Source organism: Numida meleagris, chromosome 4 (genome assembly GCF_002078875.1).
Source record: "Numida meleagris isolate 19003 breed g44 Domestic line chromosome 4, NumMel1.0, whole genome shotgun sequence".
Taxonomy (NCBI): Eukaryota; Metazoa; Chordata; class Aves; order Galliformes; family Numididae; genus Numida; species Numida meleagris.
In genome coordinates, this window is record NC_034412.1 from 2,627,618 (window position 1) to 2,635,243 (window position 7,626).

A 7,626-nucleotide genomic window follows, 5' to 3' on the forward strand; every position below is an offset into this window, starting at 1 on the left:
TGGTACTGCAGAGTGACTGCACTGAGGCATCAGAAGGGAGCTGGGATAATGGAGGGATGAAAGCTTTGGCAGAATGCCTTTGACATCAGAAAGCATGAGGCAAAAATGGACCTCATCCTGCCTTCCAAACTGAGCAACCAGTGCAAAGAGCCCTAAATATGTCATAGGAATAAAATATCCAGTTCAGTGTTTGATTTTATTTAAAAGAACATCTGTCTCTGTGGCGCAATGGGTTAGCGCGTTCGGCTGTTAACCGAAAGGTTGGTGGTTCGAGCCCACCCAGGGACGGGGGTTATCATCTCTTGATCTTTTAAGGGAGTCCTGGAGCCACTGGAGAGAGTCCAGAGATGGAGCCCACCAAGAGGTGCTGCAGGGGGGGCCTGGAGCATCGCTGCTGTCAGGAGAGCCAAGAGCTGGGGCTGTTCAACCTGGGGGAGGCTCAGGGAGGGGAAGCACAAATAGGGATGTCAGTCCCTGCATGGAGGTGCCAGGGTCTGGACTCTGCTTGGCACAGCCTTGGAGCCCAGGAGCTCTCCCTGCCCATCAGGAAGCACTGCTGTAATTGTTGAAAGCTGAACTAAAAAACTTAGTTTTATATTAGGAAATATCTGGCTGGTCAGACATATCACTGAAATGTTCCTCTAAGGAAAAAGTACGTGGATAAAACTTCTCTAATCTACTTCAAGGTGAGCGGGGGGCAACGTAAGGAATGAAGAAGTCTATTTCACGATCTATGCGAAACTTCTCAATACATTTTTCAGCCTCAGTCCCTTTCAGACGAACGTTACTGCTTTGTTAAGTAAATCCTGACCCCCTCTTTTGTGTCTGGAGAAGATTTTAATTAAAGACGACCAAGGAAAGGAGAATTATTCGAGGGTTTCCTGGAAAAAAACTTCTCTGTTCATGAAGCTCCCTTCTGTAGCTGCTCTTTCTTTGAACACACCAAAGAAATAGGAAGGGCAGCGTTGACACGTCTCTGTGAATTGACCCACAGGGCTGCTTGTAAAGGAGTTAATGGAACATTCAAGTATGACACACAGTTGGCAAGATTCCTCATTCCTAGTGTTTCTCATCATCCACTGCATTAATGCTATAGCACTCAATTCATCATTAAAAAGATGGGTATGTATGAGTTTTAAGATATTCCTTTCTTCTGCGTAAGGTGTGGTCTGCATCTTCAGCTCCAAAGGGGGTAATTTGTCCCCTCATCTCCGTTTCCTCACTCTATTATATAAATATTAAATAAAAAGGGCAGAGGTGGAGGGAAATATACATGTATGTATATATTAGAAGTGGCAGGAGGAGCAAGCAATGCATTCTGGCTGACATTTGGCATCATTTTAAAGACAAAGTTATGAGCTACAAATGCCACAAAGACTGAGCTGAAATCTCAAATAGTTGCAGAGATGCTGGCATTTCAGAAGGCATCGGCAGTGCAGGTGGAATGTGTTGAAATATCATCAGCAAGGAGAGAACGAGATTATAGAGAATTTATGCGAGAAAATTGAAAGCTCTGAAATCTGAAGAAATTCCAGCACTGCATTCACACTGGAGGGAATGTTTCAGGTTAGTTGGATTGGGTTGGAACTGTAGGTAACACAAAGTGTGTGGCTCTGCACGCAGATGGAGGATTTGCTGAGCACCTGTGGGAAACGCGAATTGCAGTGATCTGGTTGTAGGAGGTTGAAATAATTATTTGCAGGTGTTTCCATCCCAAATGTTCTCCCCTTAATTTTAGGTATGAGCCATTTAAATTAAGAAATATGTTCTCAGTCTGGCTTTAGTGCAAATTCCATCATCTCTTTGCACAAACCAGTCCCATACCATTAGTAAACCTGATCAATTTGTAATCCAGCATGCTTCCTCCCCTCCATATATTATTTGCCTCTATGGATTAGGAAAAAAGGAAATATCTGACTGATACGTCCTATCTGTAAGCATCTGAATTCTAACCCTCTGTGTCTCCAGGTGAAGACAGCAATAAATCCTCACTGTCTGGGTCTGGAGTTTGACTTTTTGTCTTACTGAGGAAGACACATGTAATCAGTGGCTTTGTTTGGCTTTGCCAGGTACTCAGCTTTGGGTGATATTCTCCATGACTTATGGACTTCTCTTATTCCTTACAAATGTTCCTACTTCTGAACAGCAAAATGCCCGAAGTCAGTGGAGCTTTGAGCTCATTCCAGAACTTGCAGTTTCTGAAATCTGTCTCCCAAACTCTGAAAACCTTGGTTGAAGCCAGGGCTTTGGCATTTCCAAGTACTCAGCTTTAGAGCAAGATGGCTGCAATTCTAGGTGTAGTGAGTTGCAAAGTTTGCGTTATTTGCTGAGATATGTCTGGGCAGTCATAGTCTTGCTGCTTGTTACTAAATTCTTTCATTGTAACTTGTTTTGAGACATAGTTTTTTCTAAACCATATTAGATGCAAACTGTCTGCTTGTGTTGATCTATGTATGAGTACTACTGTACTCATAAATTAATCAAATTTGCTGTCCATAGTAATCGAACAGTTTTCCAATATGCTTGTCCACAAAGAGTTTGCCTCCAGCTGGGAACATCACCGTACTTAAAAATTATTTTTCTTTGCTGTGTGCTAAATTGCAAATCAAAGGCATTGACTGAACAGATTTAAAGACATTAAAGACATCATCTCTTTCCAGTGCCTTTAACCAAAGGCTGCACGTGGGCTCACGTTTGGTTCGATCAACCAGATGTAAGACTGTGAAAATGATTTTATCCAAATGCAGCCAAGGGTGAAGTTCAGCAAATGGAGTCCAAACTTTCCTACATGATGTTTCACTCCTGAGTGCAATCTGCAGAAAAATATAATGAGGTGTCAGTTTTACTCACTCTGTGCTAACCAATGAAGGATGTTAAAATGTAGCATGCTTAATACAATGATTTCACTTTTAAATTCCCCTAAATCCCTGTTCATTTTGCTGATTTGCTTTCCAGCTAAATACTGTAAATGAAAGCAATAATGACTGATGAGAGTAAACACACTTTGCAATATACAAAGCAAACATTAATAAACCAGAGCAGCGGAGCAGCAATAAAGGTCACTTGTTCTCCAGAGACCATAAAAAAGAAAGTTACCTTTACTGAACCCAAGAGCATCTTATATTCTGATAGTCGTTAACAAGTGAAACAAAATTCTCCTTTTCATGTTCCTGGTGCAGAGTGATGTAATCAGGGAAACATAAAGTCGGAATTATGTCTTTTAAATTTGAACATTCATCACACTTAGGAAATTCCTACAAATGAAAGCATAAAATACAATGCTCAGAAGGATTTTAACATATACATACCTGTGTTGCTTAAATATTTCTGTTCCTTTATTGTGAGCATCTCTGTTCTGCACTTAATCCAAGCACATTTAATCAGGAAATATTCACAACTTCGCCTTCTTCCAGTTGATTGATTTGTCGTGTAATTGATAGAGCATTAGCAGAAATCTCTACTGTTGAAGATTCCTGCGTAGGCTATTAACTGGTGCTAATCAGGTATTTCAAACCAATTCTGATCATAAATTCCATGTTAATGTAGCACAGGACTCTTATCAGTTACATAGCGAAAGAAGAAATTAGAGATCGTACACAGAGAAAATACATCTTTATTTGTTTTAAATTATATTCAGAACAGTAATCTAGACAAGGATCCTTAACCTTGATCATGAAAACTATTTAACTGCATTGAAAATTCTCAGTTCTCTTGGTTCTCCTTGCTCTTTTTCCCGCCACTGCTCTATGTGCATTTACTGTAGGACTTCAGGTATAGGATGGCAAGCTTAGAATGTGTTCTCTATTTTGAGGGATGTCACGTGACATCTAAGTATGCCCAGAACGACAGGACATGGCCAGCAATATCCTGGTACAATGGGCAAGTTGTAATATTCATTAGAAGTAGCGATATGATTTGATCTAGAAGTCATAGTCATTAAACCAGTCCTTTTCTTAAGCACACAGCTGAAGTGTTTCCAGGTAGATCTTTGTTTTTTCTTTACACCTATTCTGCCCAGAATGCTTTGTCTAGAGGTTATCCTTTAGGCTTGATCCCAACCACACTTGAAAAAGAGAAATGGCAGAAATCACCTCATAAGAGCAGACAACTAGAAATGGATCAGATGGATGTTACGGCAGCAGCGGTTTTGTTGCAGTGTGCCATTCTTTCTATACCTTCAGACCATGTTAAAATATCCCATTTATTTATTTATTTTACTTTAGACACATGGAAACTTAAGGTAAGCCTATTGGTACACATGTAAGGAAGGACTGAGAGAAAGAGACGATCACTCTAAAGAGAATTCTTGGGAAATATTTCCAATATAAATTGACACTTCTCTTAAGTTGGTGGTTTTGTATTGTTGGCTTGTTTTTTTTTTTTTTAATGAAAACCATTTTTCAAGACATAGTGCTCAAATGCATAAATGTGCTTTCTAGGAAAGTAGTTTTGACTGAATTCAATATTTACACCTGCAAAAGGCTCAAGTGTAATTTCTCATGACAGTGTCATTGCTACAGTCAAGGAGTAAATGCAGGCAGATAACAGGCAGCATTGTCTGGAAGGTTGTGAGCAAAGTAAATAAAAGATTGGGCCCAGCACTATTGTAGATTATTGTGTGCAAGAGACAGGGGTATGTAAAAATATTGCATTGATATAAGGACATTACTGCCAGTGGTTCTAGCAGTGATGTACATGCAGCTGATGATATTTGCAGTAAATGGTTTTCACCATAAATCTGTTTAGTGAGGTAAACACGTATCTTCAATGTATTTTAGCATACATGGCCTCCCCAAATGCAGCTGTGTTGCTCCTGAAAGCAGCATATTTTACCACTGTGGCCCAGAAGAGTGAGGTGTGAGGAAGCCAAGGGAACAGCAGAAACCATGGCAATTCCCTGAAACAGTTCTGTTTCATATTGGCATTGGTTCGTATCTAGCATTACATGTGAAACCATACTGTACGTATTGCATGCTCTGGAGTTGATTGCTCTGACATTTCCTGCAGTTTTCAATGTTTGTTTTCAAAGGATTTGCTATTCCAATGCAGAAATGCAAAAAATACTCTTTCTTTGGGGGGAAAAAAAAGTCGTTTTTATCACTATAATCTTCTAAATGTAATGAAATATTTTACAAAACACAACCGATAAAAGGATTAATAACCATACTTAAGTACGAATTGTTTAATGTGCAGTGAAACGTTCTAGTTTCCACTTAGGAAAATTGAACAGAAAAGAGGAACAAAAGAAGCCACTTCTGGCAATTGGAAGGAAGTTGCCATTTTGCACCAGATATTTCAGACAAAACCATAGCAATTTCAAACGAAGCCATTGTAATTTCAAACATAACTTAGGCATTCAAGGAAGACACTATTCTTTAGGCAAGGTCACTGTGCCATCTAAGGAGGAAAATGGATTTGTCCCTAAGGTAGAAAAAAGGCAGGCCTGAAACAGATCTGTTATTAGAATGATGCTTTTCTTTTCACTGTGATTTTGTTGGTTTTTTCTTTTTTTATAAATTAACATACAATTTTCTCTGGTGAAAGGAATATCCTGACTGGAGCAGACAATTTGACTGTATTGGAGAGTTACTTCTTATGGTTCTTGGAGTTTATCCTCTCGGAAACTGCAAGTCAAAAATCATTAAAATTTATTTACAAATATTGTTACTCCCAGATTGGTAATTCAAGGTAGAATTAACCTTCACAATCCTATTTCCTGTATATACTTCTTGTTTTCCGTTTCTCTTCCTCATTTGTTGCTGTTTATTTTTAATTTCCTATTTCATATTTTTCTTTTCACAATCTGCAGTCAGTTAATAATCAGCTAACTTGCTGTTATTAGATGGAGACACAGTGAAGAGACTGTACTTTCTAATGGTCAATAAGACACAAATTGCTAGTAATGGACCAAAATTTAGTTACTCCTAATAACTGTTCTTTGCTTTTGTACCTTCTTTGTTTTATAGTGCATTTATAAAGCATAGAATCTCAAAAGTGTATGGAATTTCAGAGCTCCCACTGTCTCTGGATAAGGTGGACGTGATCTGGTTGAGGTTAGGACTACTTGGTGCGTGGTCATACAGGGAAATGTGGTGCTCTGTGAGCTGGTCAGGCTGGTGTGCCCATATGAGACAAGTAACTGCAGGAAGACACCTCTGTTGTCTCAGGAGCTGCCTTACGGTGCTTATACCTCTTCCAGATCAAGCATGATCTCATCTTGTTAGTTCAAGGCTGCCCACAGACTCTTAGGTGTGAGTGCAGATTTGATGGAGATGAGGAGTGAAGGAACCACGCTCATTAGATGGTGAAACAAGTATCTCTGCCCTTCAGAAGATTAATGAGATTTGCTCTGCTAAAGAGCCTGCTATATTGTCATCTGAACTGTGGAAATTTGGATATCCATTTTCTCTGTTGCAAATCGATGACATTTTATGTAAGAAATGTGACTGAATGTGTGTGTATGTATATGCATGATTATGTGAAGGAAAACTAAATTACAGCTTCACAAGCTGCTACGATGTAAGGATCAAATGGCTGCGGTATGGTTTCAGAAAGTGCACGCTGTAACAAAATATGAATAGGAAAATCAATATGCAATATGCCGTTTTTATGGGAATTGGTTTTGCAATGGGTTTAGAGAGATGAGTGCAATCTGGACAGCGTTGACTGTAGTGTCTGTTTTGTGATTTGAGGAAGGGCATTTACTGGCTTGACTACACCTGAAGATTCTGTCATAGTTACAGCACTGGAACTGAAACACGCGTGGTGTCTGTGGGTACGTTCCACGCACGCCCCAAACGATGGAGCAGCGTGGATGTCCCACAGCTAGCACTGCTTGCATCCTGCAGGCACTTCAGCTTGTGTCCTCTAGCAGAAAGGTCTGCGGGGCGAGTTTCACTTCTCTGAATCACCAAAGAGCTTGGTTAGTCAATGTCTTCTGTTACTTTTCTAGATACCCACTGTCACCGTATCTCTTTTGGTTTATTTGCTGGAGCACTTTTGTTGCATCTGTACTCTTGATAGTTGTTGAGGAGGCAAAGAGAGGGACAGCATGAGAAGTATTACTATTAAAGAGCATTTACACCCTTTAATTTATCACAACAAGAAGCTTTAATAACAGTGTAGATATCATATGCCGAACTGAAGCCTTCCTAAGAAGTACAAAGAGATGAAATGTAATAGGCCGTATACGTAGTTGAAATATCATTGCTACTTGAAGTGCAGCACTTACACTGAGAGTGCTCTCTAATCCATTTTAAATTGAATATGAATAGTTCCGTGATAACGCCATCTTTTTTCATCACTGTGTTGTTTTCCTAAAACGCAATCGTTGATCGTAAAAGCCCCACATTTCTGCTTGAGTCTGTTCCCGGAGGCAGTTTTGTATTTGTTGTGCATATATATTTTTAGTTTTATAAAGGTTCTAAAAGTCAGAAGGAGTTCACTGAAGGCCAAATGGAGATAAACGTGTGGTTATTTATACCAAAACCTACTCAGGCAAAAATAGTGCTATTGTTCTTCATGCCATTGTATTTTTAATGATTACTAGCGATGCTGGTTTTCATTTTGTCAGAAGAGGCAAAAAAAAAAGATGATTATAAAACCCTTTTCTTTCCACGGCGCAAC

The 7,626-nt window shown here is 39.4% G+C and overlaps 1 non-coding gene across 1 annotated transcript; it reads left to right on the plus strand.

Annotated features, from left to right (window-relative positions):
* Positions 215–288, plus strand: TRNAN-GUU. The gene has a single exon. It is a non-coding gene; the product is annotated as a tRNA-Asn (tRNA).